General features: G+C 31.9%; 1 long non-coding RNA gene across 11 annotated transcripts in view; it reads right to left on the reverse strand.

Annotated features, from left to right (window-relative positions):
• Nucleotides 1-23,913, reverse strand: part of LOC136031869 (uncharacterized) — a 76,802-nt gene that overhangs the window by 17,196 nt on the left and 35,693 nt on the right. For 9 of the 11 annotated variants that reach the window (XR_010618604.1, XR_010618598.1, XR_010618599.1 and 6 more), the window contains 2 exons: nt 2,707-2,972; nt 1,368-1,600 (listed from right to left, as the gene is read on the reverse strand). This is a non-coding gene — a long non-coding RNA (uncharacterized LOC136031869). The remainder of the gene's footprint in view (nt 1-1,367; nt 1,601-2,706; nt 2,973-23,913) is intronic. The other 2 variants (XR_010618605.1, XR_010618603.1) reach the window with 1 other exon arrangement.

Below are 23,913 nucleotides of genomic sequence, written 5' to 3' on the forward strand. Positions count from 1 at the left end.
TATTCTTTCTTGCCATTTTGAACACAAATTACTAATTAATTGCCACAGGCAAGTTTCAGAATAGTTTCTCTTTAAACGTGTTGCTTAGTGAATGCAGTTCATGCATATAAGTCTTGATGACTCATCCTCTTTGTCCCGTTTCTGGAAGGGATTATGTTGGCAAGAGGGGAGTTGGGGTTTCAATTTCCTAAATTTTGTGCGGAGGGGGGGGGGGGGTTAATGACAACAACAAAAAAAGTCAACTTTCAAACAGTTTGCTAAATTGAAATGTAACTATATTTTGAGCATTCCAAGGCTTTAAGTAGCGAAAAAAAAAAAGAATATTTACAAAGATGTTAGATACACCCCTTCCCCTAGGATGGTAAATCTTTCTCCACTGTTCAATGTAAAGGTCATCTCCCACCCGTCAGATTTTTTACTCCCCTCCAAGATTTAAAATAAAATACCCTTTTTGGTATTTCGTTGAAAAAAAAAGAAAACAGAAAAATAGACAAATTGCCCCCTCCCAGATTTAATAAATATTGTCCCCTCAACCCAACATTTAAATTGGTTGAATTGCCGCCATTGGTTGTTCATACAAGGATGGTTGTTCATACAAGTATAGATGTTCCCAGATTTAATAAATTTTGTCACCTCAACCCAACATTTAAAATGATTGAATAGGTGCCATAGGCTGTCATACAAGGATGATTGTTCATACAAAGATGGTTCATACAAGGATGGTATTCATACCAGTGTCGACCATATTTTTTAAAGCCACAAATAGCCACAAATAGGGTCATCATTATTTTCAAATGATAATCAAAATTCTTGTAACCAGCCTACTTTCTGTTAGTGCTGAAGTGGTTAGCTTTTCAGAGATTTCTTGAACAGGATCTCGTTTGCAAATAGCAGGATATCGTTGCAATCAGGTTTTGAGTCCAGATAACGCAAAGCCAGTTAAATAAAATTTTTTTTTAAACAATCTGAAGTTAAAAAATTATCGAAACGCTTGTAGTCTAAAAAAAAACTTAGCCGGCATAATCTTAATATTATCTTGATTGAATAAAAAATGAGCCTTTCAACAATTTCCACTCAATGAATAAATAAAAAAAAAGAATCCAATGTTAACAAAATCCGCAGTATAATAAACGAATCAAATTTTTAAATTAAATTAAAAGCTGGATAATAATATGCTACAGTTTGTTGTTTACCTCTTTTGCAAGTTCACCAAATTAAAATGTAACTAAGCATCGAGGTTTCCGAATCTTATAGTCGCAAAAAAAAAAAACACAAAAAGGATAAGGACAGTTATTGACAATGACGTACTTTAACAATTATCTCCTATCTTATACAACTAAATTACATTCAACAGATTTAGAAATTACCTTACTGGGTAGAGGCAGGGTGACTGATGACCAATTATCAAAGGATTGGGTGGAGACATTAGGAAGCTGATTTATAATGTGAGGTGGAAGAGCACCAGATATGGGCTATGCATACACTAAGCATGTCTTAGACTGCACCATCCGCTGGATACTACTCCTTGATGGTATTCCTCTTAGCATCATCTGACAGAAGGACTGTACCATTGGTGTTTGATTTTGACCATTTCAGCAACCTATAAATATCACTCATAATGGAAACTCATTTTCAAATAAATATCTGCAATTTATTATTTATTTATGAAAAACTCGTTGTAACAAAACAGACAGAGATATGTATTTGTCAAACCATTCATTTACAGAAGACAAAAACAAAAGCAAGAATAATAAAATATTACCGTTGTTTTGAGAGGGCCTTTTTTAATTTAGTGTTTGCCTTGTTTCAATTTGTCCTTAGCAATTTCATTGGTATTTTCTCTTTACTGTTTATTTACTTTGGTGCACATGTAAGTCTTAGAGATAATTAATTAACTTAACAAATATCTTTGTGACTATGGGAATAAACTTGTTGGCAACCTGGCTTCAATGTAACTATGGTTCTAGTTAAATGCCTCATCAGGCCACACCGGTTGGCCATTAGAAGTGGTAAAAATACAAACCACCAAATCTAAGTCTTGAAGATAATTAAATACATAACGGAATTCATGACAAAGGAATAGATATGCAGACAACTTGATTTCAATTTAACTTTGGTTCTAGTTTGATGCAGCATCAGGCCACTATGGGTAGCCGTAGAATGTGGCAGTTGGGAGGTATCAAAACATTTAAATGGAAGTCTCGGATGTCAAAACAAAATGAAAATATATTAATGGGTAAAACCTCTAACTAAGAAGGAGAATACCAGTCTTAATTAAAAAGTTTACCTGCTAATATTTGTTTTTCATTTCACTTTAATTAGTTTTTAGAAATAAATACTTCGCTGTAATGTTAATAGTTAACAATTCAATTTACTGATTTTATTCAAAATTTTCAATTATCTGCTACTCATAAAAAGGATACCCACACATGCTCTATATCAAATGGAAATAAAGGGATTTCCCTGATAAAAAATGCCCAACATTAAAAGTTATGCCCTGTAGCGTTCTTTAATTTTTTTTTTTTTTTTTTTTTTATCAGACTAAGACTAACATGTAATAAGCAAAGATTGCACATAAAAATGGGAAATGTGAAGAATGAGACATGAGAATGGAGGATAAAAAGAGTGAGAAATATGAAATGAGACACGAGAATGAAGAGTTAAAATACAAAGAATAAGCACAGAAGAATTAAAATGTATAATAACCTTGTTTAGGACCAGCAAAACAGTTGAAAAACTTTTCAAAAGCACGGGTCTTCAAGGTTCATGCACAGCTCCCTCAGTCCCATCATTTAGTTGAATAGCATCGGAAGAGCTCAAAGCCAGAGTCTGAATCAGCTCTTGATTCATCTGTTCATCTCCAGAGCTTGACAATTGTTTCTGAGATCCTTCCCCAATCCGTTGATTAAAGAGAATGGTCTTCTCTCTGGGATGAGCTGTAACAGCTGTTGTAAGTGGAAGTTGAGGCAGTACTGGAAAAATTAAGAGATTAATTACTAGAACCTAAATTTGCTTTTAAGATACTGACAGCTCAAGAAGCTGAAGTTGCAAGGACCTTAAAAGTTAAGTCGGAAGTTTAGGCAGCACTGACAGCACTATAAGATCAATTACTAGAAACTAAATTTACCAATAAGATAGAAAAAGTCACAGAAGTTGAACTTGAGGAACTAATTGAACAAGAGCTAAGAGCTCAGATGGCACTTGTGACGAGGCCGGAAGAGCCAAGAGCTCATATGGTATGAGCTCTAGCAAATTTCTAAAAATCGATAGATTGATTTAAAAAAAAAATCAGAGGCTTGATGCCGGTGGGGATTTAAAATAAGAGCTCTGAGTCACGAGGTCCTTCTAAATATGAAAATTCATTAAGATCTGATCACCCACTCGTAAATTAAAAATACCTAATTTTTCCTCTCCCTTCAGCCCCCCAGAGGGTCGAATCGGGGAAATCGACGTTATCAAGTCAATTTGTGCAGCTCCCTGACACATCTACCAATTTGCATCGTCCTCGCACGTCCAGAAGCACCAAACTCGCCAAAGCACTGAACACCACCCACTAACTCCACCAAAAAAAGAGCGGATCCATTCCGGTTACGTCAATCACGTATCTACGACAATTGCTTATCCTATCCACCAAGTTTCATCCCGATCCCTCCACTCTAAACATTTTCCAAGATTTCTGGTTTCCCCCTCTAACTCCCTCCAATGTAAACAGATCTGGTCGGGATTTAAAATAAGAGCTCTGAGACATGATTTCCATCTAAATATCAAATTTCATTAAGATCCTGTCACATGTTCGTAAGTTAAAAATACGTAATTTTTTTTCTAATTTTTCCGATTTATCCGTCCCCCCACTGACCCCCCTCCAGAAGGCGGAATCGGGGAAACGACAATTTATAATTTAAATCTGGCCTAGTTCCTAATACGCCTGCCAAATTTCATCGTCCTAGATTACCTGGAAGTGCTAAACTAGAATAACCGGGACAGACAGACAGACAGGATTTGTGATCGCTACATGTCACTTGGTAGATACCAAGTGCCATAAAAATGGTTTCTCATGTTTTAATGGATGTATCATCTGCTACAAACTAGTAATAAACAAACTTTTACCTCCCATAACAACTACTATGCGTAAACTATAGGCAAATTTTAAAGCTTATACCCTTTTCCCGGCTGTTGGGGATTGAAGTTATACCCAAAGACCTAGTTATTGAACTTTTCAACTATGCTAACAAAATGGCCATCTCAGAATTTTGACAATGAGCCCTCTCCCTACATTATAGGACCATTGTGTCCTAGTTCATTTACCCTATCTACATAAAATAAACTGTATTATTTCTAAGTCATTTAAATTAAATAATCTTTTCAAATGTTGTGTTTTATTTTGAAAAAAATTACCATAAAAATAATTATAATAAAAAAAAAAAAAAATCCGGAATAAACCTCTCTTTAAAGTACAAGACAAATAAAGTGTTTTGTATGCAAAATAAATTTGAATACAAGGAAATAATAAACTTATTGACAAACAAAAAACACGTGATTACGATGAAAACGTGTTGCTATCTTTGGCTGAGAGAAGATCACATGTGTCACAGGATGTAAACAAACATATGATTAAAACCAACTTGTTGGTATGCAGCCAGAATAAATAGTTCAGTATAGAAAGGTTGAGTAATTAGATGGCTATGAAAAGATAATTAAACAAGGAAAAAAAATGCATAGAATTATTGAGACAATAGGGCAAAGTGAAAAAAAAAGTAAATATAGTTAATGAGTTACTGAAGACTATATACATAAAACTATACCCTTAAAGCCAAAATTGAATATACCGAGCGAGAAGTCGAATTATTTGAAAAAATGAAGAAAATTTTAAGTGAAATATATATATATATATATATATATATATATATATATATATATATATATATATATATATATATATATATATATATATATAAATATATATATATATATATATCTATATATATAAAAATAAGTTGTCTGTCTGTCTGTGGATGGATCAGGTGACGTCACCTGAAAAAACTGGATCAGGTGACGTCAAAACTGAAAAAACTAAAAAAAGGCAAAAACTACAAAAAAAACTAAAAACTAATAAAAAAAATAAAAAAGCTAAAAAACTAAAAAAACTAAAAAAGGCAAAAACTACAAAAAAACTAAAAACTAATAAAAAAGCTAAAAACTAAAAAAACTAAAAAAAGGCAAAAACTACAAAAAAAACTAAAAACTAATAAAAAAAATAAAAAAGCTAAAAAACTAAAAAAACTAAAAAAACTAAAAAAAGGTAAAAAACTAAAAAAACTAAAAAAGGTAAAAAACTAAAAAAAACTAAAAACTAAAAAAAACTAAAAAAAAAGGAAAAAAACTGAAAAATAAGCTAAAATAAAGGTAAAAACCAATAAAAAACTAAAAAAAAACTGAAAAAACTAAAAAAAGGCAAAAACTACAAAAAAAACTAAAAACTAATAAAAAAAGTAAAAAAGCTAAAAAACTAAAAAAACTAAAAAAAGGTAAAAAACTAAAAAAAATAAAAAATAAAAAATAAAAAAAAACTAAAAAAAGGAAAAAACTGAAAAATAAGCTAAAATAAAGGTAAAAACCAATAAAAAACTAAAAAGAAAAAAAAGGAAAAAACTAAAAAAAATTTTCATCTAAAAAACTAAAAAAAACTAAAAAAGGTAAAAACTAAAAGAACTAAAAAAGAAAAAATAAATGACGACACTCAAAGAGAAAGCGACCAGGACAAAAGGAATGTTCGATTAGCAATCAACAAAGCACCGGGACACAGGGAGTATAAATGACGACCAGGACATAAGTAAAAAAAAAAACTATCTATATATATAAAAATAAGTTGTCTGTGGATCTGTGGATCGTGGATCAGGTGACGTCACCTGAAAAAACTGGATCAGGTGACGTCAAAACTGAAAAAACTAAAAAAAGGCAAAAACTACAAAAAAAACTAAAAACTAATAAAAAAAATAAAAAAGCTAAAAAACTAAAAAAAACTAAAAAAAGGCAAAAACTACAAAAAAAACTAAAAACTAATAAAAAAGCTAAAAAACTAAAAAAACTAAAAAAAAGGCAAAAACTACAAAAAAACTAAAAACTAATAAAAAAAATAAAAAAGCTAAAAAACTAAAAAAACTAAAAAACTAAAAAAAGGTAAAAAACTAAAAAAACTAAAAACTAAAAAAACTAAAAAAAAGGAAAAAACTGAAAAATAAGCTAAAATAAAGGTAAAAACCAATAAAAAACTAAAAAAAAAACTGAAAAAACTAAAAAAAGGCAAAAAACTACAAAAAAAACTAAAAACTAATAAAAAAAGTAAAAAAGCTAAAAAACTAAAAAAACTAAAAAAACTAAAAAACTAAAAAAAGGTAAAAAACTAAAAAAAATAAAAAATAAAAAAAAACTAAAAAAAAGGAAAAAACTGAAAAATAAGCTAACATAAAGGTAAAAACCAATAAAAAACTAAAAAGAAAAACAGGAAAAAACAAAAAAAAATTTTCATCTAAAAAACTAAAAAAAAACTAAAAAAGGTAAAAACTAAAAGAACTAAAAAAGAAAAAAATAAATGACGACACTCAAAGAGAAAGCGACCAGGACAAAAGGAATGTTCGATTAGCAATCAACAAAGCACCGGGACACAGGGAGTATAAATGACGACCAGGACATAAGTAAAAAAAAAAATTAACAAAACTAAAAAGAAGGTAAAAACTACAAAAAAACTAAAAAGAAAAAAAAACTAAAAACTAATAAAAAAACTAAAAAATCTAAAAATCTAAATAAACTAAAAAAGAAAAAAAAAGGAAAAAAATAAAGGAGAAAAACAAAACTAAAAAACGAATGTATATACAGACCGGTACACCGGGATACAAATGACGACCGGGACACAGGGAATATAAATGACGACCGGGACACAGGGACACAACTACAACGGGGACACCGGGGGAAACAGGGGGATATAAATGACGACCGGGACAAAAAAACTAAAAAGAAAAAAAAACTAAAAACTAATAAAAAAACTAAAAAATCTAAAAATCTAAATAAGCTAAAAAAGAAAAAAAAAGGAAAAAATAAAGGAGAAAAACAAAACTAAAAAACGAATGTATATACAGACCGGGACACCGGGATACAAATGACGACCGGGACACAGGGAATATAAATGACGACCGGGACACAGGGACACAACTACAACGGGGACACCGGGGGAAACAGGGAGATGTAAATGACGACCGGGACACCGGGACAGGGAATGGTCGATTAGCAATCACCATCAACAAAGCTCAAGGGCAATCATTAGAATCATGAGGTATAGATCTGAATACAGATTGTTTTCCCATGGACCATTATATGTTGCATGTTCAAGAGTCGGTAAACCTGACAATCTATTTATATGCAAAGACAATGGGACAGCAAAGAATGTTGTATATTCGCAAGTTTTACGTAGTTAAAACCATATATATATATATATATATATATATATATATATATATATATATATATATATATATATATATATATATATATATATATATATATATATATATATATATATATATATATATATCTATATTCACAGGTGGGACATAGGGACACAACTACAATGGCGCGTAACTATTATGGCGCGTAACGACTTACGCGCGCGGGGGGGCTTGGGGGGGGGCGCGAAGCGCCCCCACCAACTAGGTGTTGGGGTACCCAACAGCTAGTATATATATATATATATATATATATATATATATATATATATATATATATATATATATATATATATATATATATAGTAATGTTAAGAGTTTTGACTGGCGAAAATCTTATAAAAATATAAAAAAGCAAACCGAATTTCAAGAATGTAATCCGAATTAATTATAGGTTTACTCAATAGATGAAAGTGTCAGCTTCTCCCTGTCACCGTTTAAATTATTTGAATTCTTAAATCAATTGAAAAAATCCCATTGCTAAATTGAATAATTTAATCATTCAATATATATTATTTTGACTATCTTATTTATAGTGATTAATATAGTGTAACTATCTTGTTTATATTGTAAACCGGCAAAACTTTTAATTAAGACAATACACTGCCAATTAAGACAATGGCAACACTGACGAAAATATGCCCCGGCTTTAAAATTTTCATAATTAAAAAAAAAAATGTATTAGAAAAATCGATGTTTTCACGTATTAATACACGAACGAACAGTCTAGGGGCAAAAAATTTTCCTTTTGATGCCCTTGGTGCATTCACAAATAGGAAAGTTTTGACACCATTCCTCCATTTTTGACACCATTAACCAATTCCAAAAAAAGAAGTAAGTTTAAAGAACGTAATTCGACAGGTTGATAGAGCTGAGTCTCATTTATCGACTGATAGCAAAACCGTTTTATGTCGAAAATCTAAAGACAAGGGATAGCAGAACAAGACATGTCAGAATCCTTATTAAAAATTGATGTTCCAAGATGCATTTGCTCGTATTTTGACTCCCCTTCTCATTTATTTCAGGAAAAGGGACTTCGGCCTAAGCTCACAACTCGACAAAGGACCGATTCTTACAGCGAAATGTTCTTCCAAACTTCGGAAGCCCCTTCTAATAAGTAACTCAGAATAGCTTTGGGCTAATCGGAGTAGTTTTTCCAAGAAAATGTTTTAAGCTACTGTGTTAAAACATTAAATAAAAACATGAATTTTTCCGAGGGTGAGTGGGGGGTTCACACAAACAAAAAAACAACTAATAACGACAAAAATGTGCTTATATCCATTTTTGTTATGTTTTTACGAGTCAGAAAACATTTCAGGGGAGGGGAGGGGTTCAAACCCCAAAACCTAACCTGGATTTCAAAACCTAACCCAATTTCAAGATTGTAATTCGAATTAATAATTACAAATATTGATATGCTGGTACATTTTATTCTAGAAAAAAATTAAAAAGATAAAAATAAGCACCCAAAAAAGGTAAATAAGTTCTATTCACAAAAAGAATGTTCCACTGATATTTATTTGAGCCTAATTGCCAGTTTTAAGCGCATTGATTTTTGGTTTCAGCCATACATTTCAATGGCTGAATGTATTTCTAATGATTTGAATCATACTATTTGCTATGCATTGCTTCAAACGTAAAATGCATACTAGGTTTTTTACGACTGTAAGATTTTGGAAAACAAGATTTTAATTACAGCCATAACTAAAATAGCGCTGTTACTGGGCCTTTTATGCAAGGCTGTTACATCCAAGAAACAGCTGAATTGGGCTGTTACAACCATTAAACGGAATGTTTCCGAAGACCATATGTCAGCAATTCTCTTTGCATTGATTGGTGCAAATATCTAAGAGCTATGTCGTTCATTAATATAAGGAAAAGAATTCGTTAAAACTTTCCAGTTGTGAAACTTACTTACATCAAGCAACAACATAATAGATATTAACATGGATCAAAGTTTTGAATTAGAAATATCTTTTTATTGTGATTGTGAGATTTGTAAAGGCCATTACCACGACTTTAGCAATTCTTATGAGAGTAATGCAGCAAATTTAGAAACAGTGGAAAATGGAATAGACGAGGATAATTTGGAAGAAATGAGGCGAAGAATCCTGGATGAAATGGAGAGAAAATTACTTAGGGCAGGCTCATCAATTTCTGTAGTGGAAGAGAGTGACCAATATCACAAGAAACAATACAAACAAAGGACACCCTCTCCATTCCAAGGAAGGTATCGCAAACGAAGGTTGGATATGGCAGAACAGGAAGAGGAAGATCGAAAGAAAAGGCATAGAAAGGATGGATTTCCCAACAGGGATAGCTCACGTTCTTCAAGAAATAGGAGAGAAGACAGTTATGAGAGAAGAAGGAAATATGAGGCTCCAAAATCTTTCTGGAGGAGACCATAGGTTTTATAAAAATTTTCTGTTTTAGATGCTGATATGCTTTTACAGGATTACAGTTTGGAAAATTCTCGATTTCTAGATATCAAAATTACTTTTTCCTTAGGCTAGTTTTAAATTTTTCGTAAGTTAGTTTTATATTATGATTGTTTTTCTTGAAGATGATCTTTTTGCCTCAAATTTGAATATATATATATATATAGAGAGAGAGAAAAAGAACATCTTCCCAGTTCCTTTTTGGCACAGAAAATGGTAATTTTAGCAAAACCAGGCGACAATGAGTGAAGGTGGCCCCTTCATGAAACCCCTGTCGGCCGAGCAGATAATACTCGCTTCAAAGTAAGCGAGGGGGACTTGGGAGCTGGCTAAAACTACCATAATATGAGTGAATCTGCCCCTTCCACAACCTTCAGTCTTTATGTTAAAATCTTTATCTTCTTTAGAAATACGTCCATTCAAAATTAAACGGCCCTTCTGTTCGATCAATCTCCTAAAAGCATTGTGACAAAAAGTAAAACAAAAAAGAAAGATTGAGCAAGAGATCAGTCCCCCTCATATATAGAATAATTTCTGCTTGTTTTAATTTTTAATACTGCTCCTTACTTTTAAGTCAAAAAACTTTTTTTTAATTTCTGACCCTTACTCATATCTTGCCAAAAAATCCCTTTTCATTCCCCTTGGAACGTTTTCCCCTATGAAAAACACCCCATCCCCCCCCCAAAAAATGTATATTTCCCAATAACAAATAGTATAGCCTATATGAACAATGGGCAAATTACATATCTTACAGCCCTTCCCTCAGGGATTACAGGGGTCAATCCCATCTCAAGAGGCATAGTTAAAGGACCTTTTAACTATCCTCCATTGGGAGTGTGGGAGGGACAGGAGACTTGAAAGAGTGCTAGAAATTATACAGCTAAAAAATATGGATTAGTTATGCACTGTTTTCATTTCAAGAGGGGGGGGGAGGGGTAAACGTAAACTGAAGAAAAAACTCATCAGAAAACAACGAGGGAAATAAGACACAGGAAACCTCAAAGATCTCGGGATATTGGGGATTGGGGGTTGAGACTGTCCAAACGCCTGGTTTCAAAGACGATGCTGGCTGTACTGATGACAAAGAATAAAAAGATAAACTTGCAGTAAGAAAAAAAAGTGCTGACACCTACACAAAACCTTTGCTAATCCATCTTTAGTGAACAATGTAGGCTTCAAAAATACTGAAAAAATGACAATACAAAATTAACGAATCAAAAAAGCTAACAATGGAAGTCATGGAGAACAAAACTAACAAACATCGAATCAACCCAAAAGATACATAAATAGTAGTAATCCTTCTTGTTTTGTCAATAATAGAAGTTAAGATTACCAAAATTTTTTCTATTTGTCTTGTCAGACTTTCAACTCTTCGTTTACTAGCATATGTATCTAATTTACTTGTGCCAATTTAGCGATTAGAAAAACAACAACAAGTTATTCAGTGCTGAAGACTTTAGCGTATAGATCAAGGTATTGAGGACCCCTTCATATGTGGAATAATTTCCGTTCGTTTTCAGTTTTAATGTTGCTCCTTTCTTTAAAGGAGCTTTAAAGTTGCTCCTTTCTCATAATTTTTTAAAAATTATGAAAAATATAAATAGCCTATTATTGAAATCAAAAATTATATTGCAATTGAGGTATCGGGTTGAATTGAACCTGCCTCCTCTTGTATTCTAATTTATTATTTTCAATGCAATTAGTTTATACTTGGATTCGTCAAACGAAAAAATAGATGAATTTACAAGGAAATTAGAAAGGTTAATAAAAGGACAAAAAGGAGGTAAATGGTTCATCTCCCCTTAGGTTTTATGCTAACCTCCCCACCCAAATATATACAATAATGTACAGAAATTGAAAAGGTTAACAAAAAACAAAGAGGGGGTCATCCAAAACTGATGATTTATCCTGCGCCCCCTATCGGAAGAGGGGAAAACATTTCGGCTGATTCCAGAGAAATCCTAATATGATAAAACAATGGTATACACATCCTTCTTATCAATGAGAATTGAGACACTGTAATTAGAATTAGAACTAAAACAATTAATTAAGTCATTAAATAACTAATAATTATTAATTATCATTATTCTCAACATTAAATCCAGTTATATTCTTGTTGAATTGTTTCAACAATTGTGTTACAACACTAAGTCCTTGGTTATAATCACTGCGTCTCTGATAAAGTCCATTAAAGAATAAAGTCATTTTTTTTTTACTTATATGCCCACAAAATGCAGGCAGGATTAAATAGGCTACAACACAGTCTTTTGAAAGACAAAATATTAGGATAGAGTCTCTCTCTCCATTTAACTGCATAGATCCATAGTTATGTTTAATAGACTTTAACTAGATATGTATGTAAAATCTATTTCTGACTAAATTCCTTATATTCTTTTGCCTCTTACATTACCAAAAAACCCTCTTCCTTGTTATTTATTCCATTTACCTCATCAACCCCCTTTTTGTTCACTAGTTTAATTTCTTTTTAAATTCTGCGAGTTTTTTTTATGTTTCCAATGTTTGTAACATGTCAACTTATCAATCTGTCTTTTTCTTGATCAATATTACCATATTTCTCTTTTTTATTGTCTTTGTTTTGTTTCTGAATTGTGAATTGGCTTATTTTGACGTAGGATAAGTCATTTTCTAAGATATAAATCTTATCTAAGTCAACGCATACTAGGAGTGTCCATTCACAAAACTTTAGGGAGAGGGGAGTAAATATGTTTCTCCAAATCTAAGGGTTAATTTTGTTGTTTTTTCGACTGTCCTTACCGCTCTCCCCCTCCCCGTCAATTTATATGTCTAACACAGATCCATCTTGAGGGCTGAACAGCGGGATGGGGAAGTGTATCTAAGACAGAGGCAGTTTTCAGAAAAATACAAGGAAATTTGCAAGAATCTCCCCCCCCCCCATCTTGGAAAGTGAATCTCAAAAATAAATTTGTCTCAAAACTTCAGTATTGTTTTTGGGAGGAAGGGTCTTTCGATTAACCAGATTCAAAGAACAATTAGGGGAGAGTAACAGGTCTAGATATATCCTGATAAAAGCAAATTTCAAAGTATTACAGGTTAACCAAGACAAAACTAATTACCTTGACCTTGTTTGTTTACTATTAGACCTATAGTTTACTATACTGTGTAAGTGTTAAGCAATGATTAAGCACTGTATACTTACTTTTTTTGGCAGAATTAAATAAATAAAGTAATAGGAATGATAATAAAATATTATCGAAAGTAACATAAATAATATTTATAGCATTATATATATATACGATATGAATAAATAATATTATAATAAATTAAAATAAAAGGTTTAATAAAAGAGTGTAAAATAATTAAAGATAAATAAAAAAGTAAAAACTACTCATAAAACCCAAAAAAATTACCTCAGGCGATATTTTGCTGAGTTTAACTATAGGCGATACTTCAGTAACTCATTAACTATATTTACTTTTTTTTTTCACTTTGCCCTATTGTCTCAATAATTCTATGCATTTTTTTTTTCCTTGTTTAATTATCTTTTCATAGCCATCTAATTACTCAACCTTTCTATACTGAAATATTTATTCTGGCTGCATACCAACAAGTTGGTTTTAATCATATGTTTGTTTACATCCTGTGACACATGTGATCTTCTCTCAGCCAAAGATAGCAACACGTTTTCATCGAAATCACGTGTTTTTGTTTGTCAATAAGTTTATTATTTCCTTGTATTCAAATTTATTTTGCATACAAAACACTTTATTTGTCTTGTACTTTAAAGAGAGGTTTATTCCGGATTTTTTTTTTTATTATAATTATTTTTATGGTAATTTTTTTCAAAATAAAACACAACATTTGAAAAGATTATTTAATTTAAATGACTTAGAAATAATACAGTTTATTTTATGTAGATAGGGTAAATGAACTAGGACACAATGGTCCTATAATGTAGGGAGAGGGCTCATTGTCAAAATTCTGAGATGGCCATTTTGTTAGCATAGTTGAAAAGTTCAATAACTATGTCTTTGGGTATAACTTCAATCCCCAACAGCCGGGAAAAGGGTATAAGGTTTAAAATTTGCCTATAGTTTACGCATAGTAGTTGTTATGGGAGGTAAAAGTTTGTTTATTACTAGTTTGTAGCAGATGATACATCCATTAAAACATGAGAAACCATTTTTATGGCACTTGGTATCTACCAAGTGACATGTAGCGATCACAAATCCTGTCTGTCTGTCTGTCCCGGTTATTCTAGTTTAGCACTTCCAGGTAATCTAGGACGATGAAATTTGGCAGGCGTATTAGGAACTAGGCCAGATTTAAATTATAAATTGTTGTTTCCCCCATTCCGCCTTCTGGAGGGGGGTGAGTGGGGGGACGGATAAATCGGAAAAATTAGAAAAAAATTATGTATTTTTAACTTACGAACAGGTGACCGGATCTAAATGAAATTTGATATTTAGATGGAAATCATGTCTCAGAGCTCTTATTTTAAATCCCGACCAGATCTGTTTACATTGGAGGGAGTTAGAGGGGGAAACCAGAAATCTTGGAAAATGTTTAGAGTGGAGAGATCGGGATGAAACTTGGTGGATACGATAAGCAATTGTCGTAGATACGTGATTGACGTAACCGGAATGGATCCGCTCTTTTTTTGGTGGAGTTAGTGGGTGGTGTTCAGTGCTTTGGCGAGTTTGGTGCTTCTGGACGTGCGAGGACGATGCAAATTGGTAGATGTGTCAGGGAGCTGCACAAATTGACTTGATAACGTCGTTTTCCCCGATTCGACCCTCTGGGGGGCTGAAGGGAGAGGAAAATTAGGTATTTTTAATTTACGAGTGGGTGATCAGATCTTAATGAATTTTCATATTTAGAAGGACCTCGTGACTCAGAGCTCTTATTTTAAATCCCGACCGGCATCAAGCCTCTGATTTTTTTTTTAAAATCAATCTATCGATTTTTAGAAATTTGCTAGAGCTCATACCATATGAGCTCTTGGCTCTTCCGGCCTCGTCACAAGTGCCATCTGAGCTCTTAGCTCTTGTTCAATTAGTTCCTCAAGTTCTACTTCTGTGACTTTTTCTATCTTATTGGTAAATTTAGTTTCTAGTAATTGATCTTTTAGTGCTGTCAGTGCTGCCTAAACTTCCAACTTAACTATTAAGGTCCTTGCAACTTCAGCTTCTTGAGCTGTCAGTATCTTAAAAGCAAATTTAGGTTCTAGTAATTAATCTCTTAATTTTTCCAGTACTGCCTCAACTTCTACTTACAACAGCTGTTACAGCTCATCCCAGAGAGAAGACCATTCTCTTTAATCAACGGATTGGGGAAGGATCTCAGAAACAATTGTTAAGCTCTGGAGATGAACAGATGAATCAAGAGCTGATTCAGACTCTGGCTTTGAGCTCTTCCGATGCTATTCAACTAAATGATGGGACTGAGGGAGCTGTGCATGAACCTTGAAGACCCGTGCTTTTGAAAAGTTTTTCAACTGTTTTGCTGGTCCTAAACAAGGTTATTATACATTTTAATTCTTCTGTGCTTATTCTTTGTATTTTAACTCTTCATTCTCGTGTCTCATTTCATATTTCTCACTCTTTTTATCCTCCATTCTCATGTCTCATTCTTCATATTTCCCATTTTTATGTGCAATCTCTGCTTATTACATGTTAGTCTTAGTCTGATAAAAAAAAAAAAAAAAAATAAAGAACGCTACAGGGCATAACTTTTAATGTTGGGCATTTTTTATCAGGGAAATCCCTTTATTTCCATTTGATATAGAGCATGTGTGGGTATCCTTTTTATGAGTAGCAGATAATTGAAAATTTTGAATAAAATCAGTAAATTGAATTGTTAACTATTAACATTACAGCGAAGTATTTATTTCTAAAAACTAATTAAAGTGAAATGAAAAACAAATATTAGCAGGTAAACTTTTTAATTAAGACTGGTATTCTCCTTCTTAGTTAGAGGTTTTACCCATTAATATATTTTCATTTTGTTTTGACATCCGAGACTTCCATTTAAATGTTTTGATACCTCCCAACTGCCACATTCTACGGCTACCCATAGTGGCCTGATGCTGCATCAAACTAGAACCAAAGTTAAATTGAAATCAAGTTGTCTGCATATCTATTCCTTTGTCATGAATTCCGTTATGTATTTAATTATCTTCAAGACTTAGATTTGGTGGTTTGCATTTTTACCACTTCTAATGGCCAACCGGTTGGCCTGATGAGGCATTTAACTAGAACCATAGTTACATTGAAGCCAGGTTGCCAACAAGTTTATTCCCATAGTCACAAAGATATTTGTTAAGTTAATTAATTATCTCTAAGACTTACATGTGCACCAAAGTAAATAAACAGTAAAGAGAATATACCAATGAAATTGCTAAGGACAAATTGAAACAAGGCAAACACTAAATTAAAAAAGGCCCTCTCAAAACAACGGTAATATTTTATTATTCTTGCTTTTGTTTTTGTCTTCTGTAAATGAATGGTTTGACAAATACATATCTCTGTCTGTTTTGTTACAACGAGTTTTTCATAAATAAATAATAAATTGCAGATATTTATTTGAAAATGAGTTTCCATTATGAGTGATATTTATAGGTTGCTGAAATGGTCAAAATCAAACACCAATGGTACAGTCCTTCTGTCAGATGATGCTAAGAGGAATACCATCAAGGAGTAGTATCCAGCGGATGGTGCAGTCTAAGACATGCTTAGTGTATGCATAGCCCATATCTGGTGCTCTTCCACCTCACATTATAAATCAGCTTCCTAATGTCTCCACCCAATCCTTTGATAATTGGTCATCAGTCACCCTGCCTCTACCCAGTAAGGTAATTTCTAAATCTGTTGAATGTAATTTAGTTGTATAAGATAGGAGATAATTGTTAAAGTACGTCATTGTCAATAACTGTCCTTATCCTTTTTGTGTTTTTTTTTTTTTTGCGACTATAAGATTCGGAAACCTCGATGCTTAGTTACATTTTAATTTGGTGAACTTGCAAAAGAGGTAAACAACAAACTGTAGCATATTATTATCCAGCTTTTAATTTAATTTAAAAATTTGATTCGTTTATTATACTGCGGATTTTGTTAACATTGGATTCTTTATAAGAATCCAATGTTAAAAAATAATTATATTATTTTATGAATAGGTGCGAATAGTGGTTCTTTGTATGAATGGTTTTTTTGTTTTGTTTTTATTAATTAATTCTCTTTAATTTTCAGTTCTCTGTTGAAAAACACTAAAAAATATTAAACATCCCCGTTCAGGGAACGTTGATGGGGCAATTAAAATAAATAAAAATACACTAATTAGCCCTACTAGATTAAAATAGAAAATTTTTATTTTTAAGCCAAAGACATGAAAACTTTAGAAATATTCACTATATTAACCAATAATAAACTTTGGCAATCAAAAAATTAACAGATAATAATGTAGTAAAAAGAAGAAGTTTTTAAAAGCAAAGAGCCATATTAAACTTAAGATCAGCTTAAGTAAAGTCCAATAGTAATTTAAACTTGAAATGACCAGAAATTAAAACGAATAATTATATCAAACATAAATATTATAGATACTGATATAGATGAATTAGTAAATCTTAAAAAAGAGTAAAAGCTAAATTGGATATTGAAGTCAAACTTAGAATGAGCAAATTTAATTCAAGCTGGAGTTTAGCTACTGCCCCCTTCCCCCTCCTCTAAATGCAAATGTTCTAAAGCCTGTTACTTCATTCGTGCGTTTTGAAAACAAATTATATTATATACATTTCTTATGATTATAATTATAATTTTGGAAAAAAATGAAACGAAAAAAGCAAAAAAATCTTGAATTGCTGAGTTTTGTGGGATTAATATTCTTATATATTAAATATTCAGTTTATTTTCATTAGTTCTTTTCATTCATCATGATTATTCTAGTGATTTTCGTTTATTATTCGTCGATGTTTTGAAAAACATCGACTGAAAAAGTTTTCAGTAAAATGCAAGTGACGGAATAGACTTTAAAACTTTTACTGTTAGAGGAGGGGAAAGAGACAATATCAAAAATGCTGCTTGGAGTAATTTTATGTGTTTATTTATATACAATCCTATATATCAAACAAGATTTTGTTTAGTAATGGCTATGGAATTTGTATTTTGCGTCACATAAAGCTGTATATATTCAAGTCAACCATTAAAAAGATTATATATGAAATGAAACAACATCAAATAGTAATCATCAAATCGGAATTTCTTGCCATTTCTTTTATTTGCCCTCTTAAATGTTTTCGTGGGTGTGTACCCTTCTCCCCCAAATGTGTATTTCCCAAAAATTGCAAGATTGTTGGAATTCTTTTCTGAATTTTCTGTACATATTGAATTGAATTTTTTTTTCGAATTTTGAATAAACACGGCTGATTTTTGCATAAGAAATTTCATGACTTTTTAGCAACTTTCAGTTAAAAGTATTTTGTAATACTTCTATTAATAGTAATAATATCTGTCCTTTTTTGGCTTCATAATTAAGAACTTATGAATTGTTTGTTTCTGTTTTATTGACTCAAACTATTAATCTTAAAAAGTTAGCCATAAAACGGTTAAACTTTTCATATAGTTAAACTTTTCAACTATGCTAACAAAATGGCCATCTCAGAATTTTGACAATGAGCCCTCTCCCTACATTATAGGACCATTGTGTCCTAGTTCATTTACCCTATCTACATAAAATAAACTGTATTATTTCTAAGTCATTTAAATTAAATAATCTTTTCAAATGTTGTGTTTTATTTTGAAAAAAATTACCATAAAAATAATTATAATAAAAAAAAAAATCCGGAATAAACCTCTCTTTAAAGTACAAGACAAATAAAGTGTTTTGTATGCAAAATAAATTTGAATACAAGGAAATAATAAACTTATTGACAAACAAAAACACGTGATTACGATGAAAACGTGTTGCTATCTTTGGCTGAGAGAAGATCACACGTGTCACAGGATGTAAACAAACATATGATTAAAACCAACTTGTTGGTATGCAGCCAGAATAAATAGTTTAGTATAGAAAGGTTGAGTAATTAGATGGCTATGAAAAGATAATTAAACAAGGAAAAAAAATGCATAGAATTATTGAGACAATAGGGCAAAGTGAAAAAAAAGTAAATATAGTTAATGAGTTACTGAAGATTATATACATAAAACTATACCCTTAAAGTCAAAATTGAATATACCGAGCGAGAAGTCGAATTATTTGAAAAAATGAAGAAAATTTTAAGTGAAATATATATATATATATATATATATATATATATATATATATATATATATATATATATATATATATATATATATATATATATATATATATATATATAGTAATGTTAAGAGTTTTGACTAGCGAAAAATCTTATAAAAATATAAAAAAGCAAACCGAATTTCAAGAATGTAATCCGAATTAATTATAGGTTTACTCAATAGATGAAAGTGTCAGCTTCTCCCTGTCACCGTTTAAATTATTTGAATTCTTAAATCAATTGAAAAAATCCCATTGCTAAATTGAATAATTTAATCATTCAATATATATTATTTTGACTATCTTATTTATAGTGATTAATATAGTGTAACTATATTGTTTATATTGTAAACCGGCGAAACTTTTAATTAAGACAATACACTGCCAATTAAGACAATGGCAACACTGACGAAAATATGCCCCCGGCTTTAAAATTTTCATAATTAAAAAAAAAAAATGTATTAGAAAAATCGATGTTTTCACGTATTAATACACGAACGAACAGTCTAGGGGCAAAAAATTTTCCTTTTGATGCCCTTGGTGCATTCACAAATAGGAAAGTTTTGACACCATTCCTCCATTTTTGACACCATTAACCAATTCCAAAAAAAGAAGTAAGTTTAAAGAACGTAATTCGACAGGTTGATAGAGCTGAGTCTCATTTATCGACTGATAGCAAAACCGTTTTATGTCGAAAATCTAAAGACAAGGGATAGCAGAACAAGACATGTCAGAATCCTTATTAAAAATTGATGTTCCAAGATGCATTTGCTCGTATTTTGACTCCCCTTCTCATTTATTTCAGGAAAAGGGACTTCGGCCTAAGCTCACAACTCGACAAAGGACCGATTCTTACAGCGAAATGTTCTTCCAAACTTCGGAAGCCCCTTCTAATAAGTAACTCAGAATAGCTTTGGGCTAATCGGAGTAGTTTTTCCAAGAAAATGTTTTAAGCTACTGTGTTAAAACATTAAATAAAAACATGAATTTTTCCGAGGGTGGGTGGGGGGTTCACACAAACAAAAAAACAACTAATAACGACAAAATGTGCTTATATCCATTTTTGTTATGTTTTTACGAGTCAGAAAACATTTCAGGGGAGGGGAGGGGTTCAAACCCCAAAACCTAACCTGGATTTCAAAACCTAACCCAATTTCAAGAATGTAATTCGAATTAATAATTACAAATATTGATATGCTGGTACATTTTATTCTAGAAAAAAATTAAAAAGATAAAAATAAGCACCCAAAAAAGGTAAATAAGTTCTATTCACAAAAAGAATGTTCCACTGATATTTATTTGAGCCTAATTGCCAGTTTTAAGCGCATTGATTTTTGGTTTCAGCCATACATTTCAATGGCTGAATGTATTTCTAATGATTTGAATCATACTATTTGCTATGCTTTGCTTCAAACGTAAAATGCATACTAGGTTTTTTACGACTGTAAGATTTTGGAAAACAAGATTTTAATTACAGCCATAACTAAAATAGCGCTGTTACTGGGCCTTTTATGCAAGGCTGTTACATCCAAGAAACAGCTGAATTGGGCTGTTACAACCGTTAAACGGAATGTTTCCGAAGACCATACGTCAGCAATTCTCTTTGCATTGATTGGTGCAAATATCTAAGAGCTATGTCGTTCATTAATATAAGGAAAAGAATTCGTTAAAACTTTCCAGTTGTGAAACTTACTTACATCAAGCAACAACATAATAGATATTAACATGGATCAAAGTTTTGAATTAGAAATATCTTTTTATTGTGACTGTGAGATTTGTAAAGGCCATTACCACGACTTTAGCAATTCTTATGAGAGTAATGCAGCAAATTTAGAAACAGTGGAAAATGGAATAGACGAGGATAATTTGGAAGAAATGAGGCGAAGAATCCTGGATGAAATGGAGAGAAAATTACTTAGGGCAGGCTCATCAATTTCTGTAGTGGAAGAGAGTGACCAATATCACAAGAAACAATACAAACAAAGGACACCCTCTCCATTCCAAGGAAGGTATCGCAAACGAAGGTTGGATATGGCAGAAAAGGAAGAGGAAGATCGAAAGAAAAGGCATAGAAAAGATGGATTTCCCAACAGGGATAGCTCACGTTCTTCAAAAAATAGGAGAGAAGACAGTTATGAGAGAAGAAGGAAATATGAGGCTCCAAAATCTTTCTGGAGGAGACCATAGGTTTTATAAAAATTTTCTGTTTTAGATGCTGATATGCTTTTACAGGATTACAGTTTGGAAAATTCTCGATTTCTAGATATCAAAATTACTTTTTCCTTAGGCTAGTTTTGAATTTTTCGTAAGTTAGTTTTATATTATGATTGTTTTTCTTGAAGATGATCTTTTTGCCTCAAATTTGAATATATATATAGAGAGAGAGAAAAAGAACATCTTCCCAGTTCCTTTTTGGCACAGAAAATGGTAATTTTAGCAAAACCGGGCGACAATGAGTGAAGGTGGCCCCTTCATGAAACCCCTGTCGGCCGAGCAGATAATACTCGCTTCAAAGTAAGCGAGGGGGACTTGGGAGCTGGCTAAAACTACCATAATATGAGTGAATCTGCCCCTTCCACAACCTTCAGTCTTTATGTTAAAATCTTTATCTTCTTTAGAAATACGTCCATTCAAAATTAAACGGCCCTTCTGTTCGATCAATCTCCTAAAAGCATTGTGACAAAAAGTAAAACAAAAAAGGAAGATTGAGCAAGAGATCAGTCCCCCTCATATATAGAATAATTTCTGCTTGTTTTAATTTTTAATACTGCTCCTTACTTTTAAGTCAAAAAACTTTTTTTTAATTTCAGACCCTTACTCATATCTTGCCAAAAAATCCCTTTTCATTCCCCTTGGAACGTTTTCCCCTATGAAAAACACCCCACCCCCCCCCCCCAAAAAATGTATATTTCCCAATAATAAATAGTATAGCCTATATGAACAATGGGCAAATTACATATCTTACAGCCCTTTCCTCAGAGATTACAGGGGTCAATCCCATCTCAAGAGGCATAGTTAAAGGACCTTTTAAACTAACCTCCATTGGGAGTGTGGGAGGGACAGGAGACTTGAAAGAGTGCTAGAAATTATACAGCTAAAAAATATGGATTAGTTATGCACTGTTTTCATTTCAAGAGGGGGGGAGGGGTAAACGTAAACTGAAGAAAAAACTCATCAGAAAACAACGAGGGAAATAAGACACAGGAAACCTCAAAGATCTCGGGATATTGGGGATTGGGGGTTGAGACTGTCCAAACGCCTGGTTTCAAAGACGATGCTGGCTGTACTGATGACAAAGAATAAAAAGATAAACTTGCAGTAAGAAAAAAAAGTGCTGACACCTACACAAAACCTTTGCTAATCCATCTTTAGTGAACAATGTAGGCTTCAAAAATACTGAAAAAATGACGATACAAAATTAACGAATCAAAAAAGCTAACAATGGAAGTCATGGAGAACAAAACTAACAAACATCGAATCAACCCAAAAGATACATAAATAGTAGTAATCCTTCTTGTTTTGTCAATAATAGAAGTTAAGATTACCAAAATTTTTTCTATTTGTCTTGTCAGACTTTCAACTCTTCGTTTACTAGCATATGTATCTAATTTACTTGTGCCAATTTAGCGATTAGAAAAACAACAACAAGTTATTCAGTGCTGAAGACTTTAGCGTATAGATCAAGGTATTGAGGACCCCTTCATATGTGGAATAATTTCCGTTCGTTTTCAGTTTTAATGTTGCTCCTTTCTTTAAAGGAGCTTTAAAGTTGCTCCTTTCTCATAATTTTTTAAAAATTATGAAAAATATAAATAGCCTATTATTGAAATCAAAAATTACATTGCAATTGAGGTATCGGGTTGAATTGAACCTGCCTCCTCTTGTATTCTAATTTATTATTTTCAATGCAATTAGTTTATACTTGGATTCGTCAAACGAAAAAATAGATGAATTTACAAGGAAATTAGAAAGGTTAATAAAAGGACAAAAAGGAGGTAAATGGTTCATCTCCCCTTAGGTTTTATGCTAACCTCCCCACCCAAATATATACAATAATGTACAGAAATTGAAAAGGTTAACAAAAAACAAAGAGGGGGTAATCCAAAATTGATGATTTATCCTGCGCCCCCTATCGGAAGAGGGGAAAAACATTTCGGCTGATTCCAGAGAAATCCTAATATGATAAAACAATGGTATACACATCCTTCTTATCAATGAGAATTGAGACACTGTAATTAGAATTAGAACTAAAACAATTAATTAAGTCATTAAATAACTAATAATTATTAATTATCATTATTCTCAACATTAAATCCAGTTATACTCTTGTTGAATTGTTTCAACAATTGTGTTACAACACTAAGTCCTTGGTTATAATCACTGCGTCTCTGATAAAGTCCATTAAAGAATAAACTCATTTTTTTTACTTATATGCCCACAAAATGCAGGCAGGATTAAATAGGCTACAACACAGTCTTTTGAAAGACAAAATATTAGGATAGAGTCTCTCTCTCCATTTAACTGCATAGATCCATAGTTATGTTTAATAGACTTTAACTAGATATGTATGTAAAATCTATTTCTGACTAAATTTCTTATATTCTTTTGCCTCTTACATTACCAAAAAACCCTCTTCCTTGTTATTTATTCCATTTACCTCATCAACCCCCTTTTTGTTCACTAGTTTAATTTCTTTTTAAATTCTGCGA

This window comes from Artemia franciscana, chromosome 10 (genome assembly GCF_032884065.1).
Source record: "Artemia franciscana chromosome 10, ASM3288406v1, whole genome shotgun sequence".
In the NCBI taxonomy this organism is placed as follows: Eukaryota; Metazoa; Arthropoda; class Branchiopoda; order Anostraca; family Artemiidae; genus Artemia; species Artemia franciscana.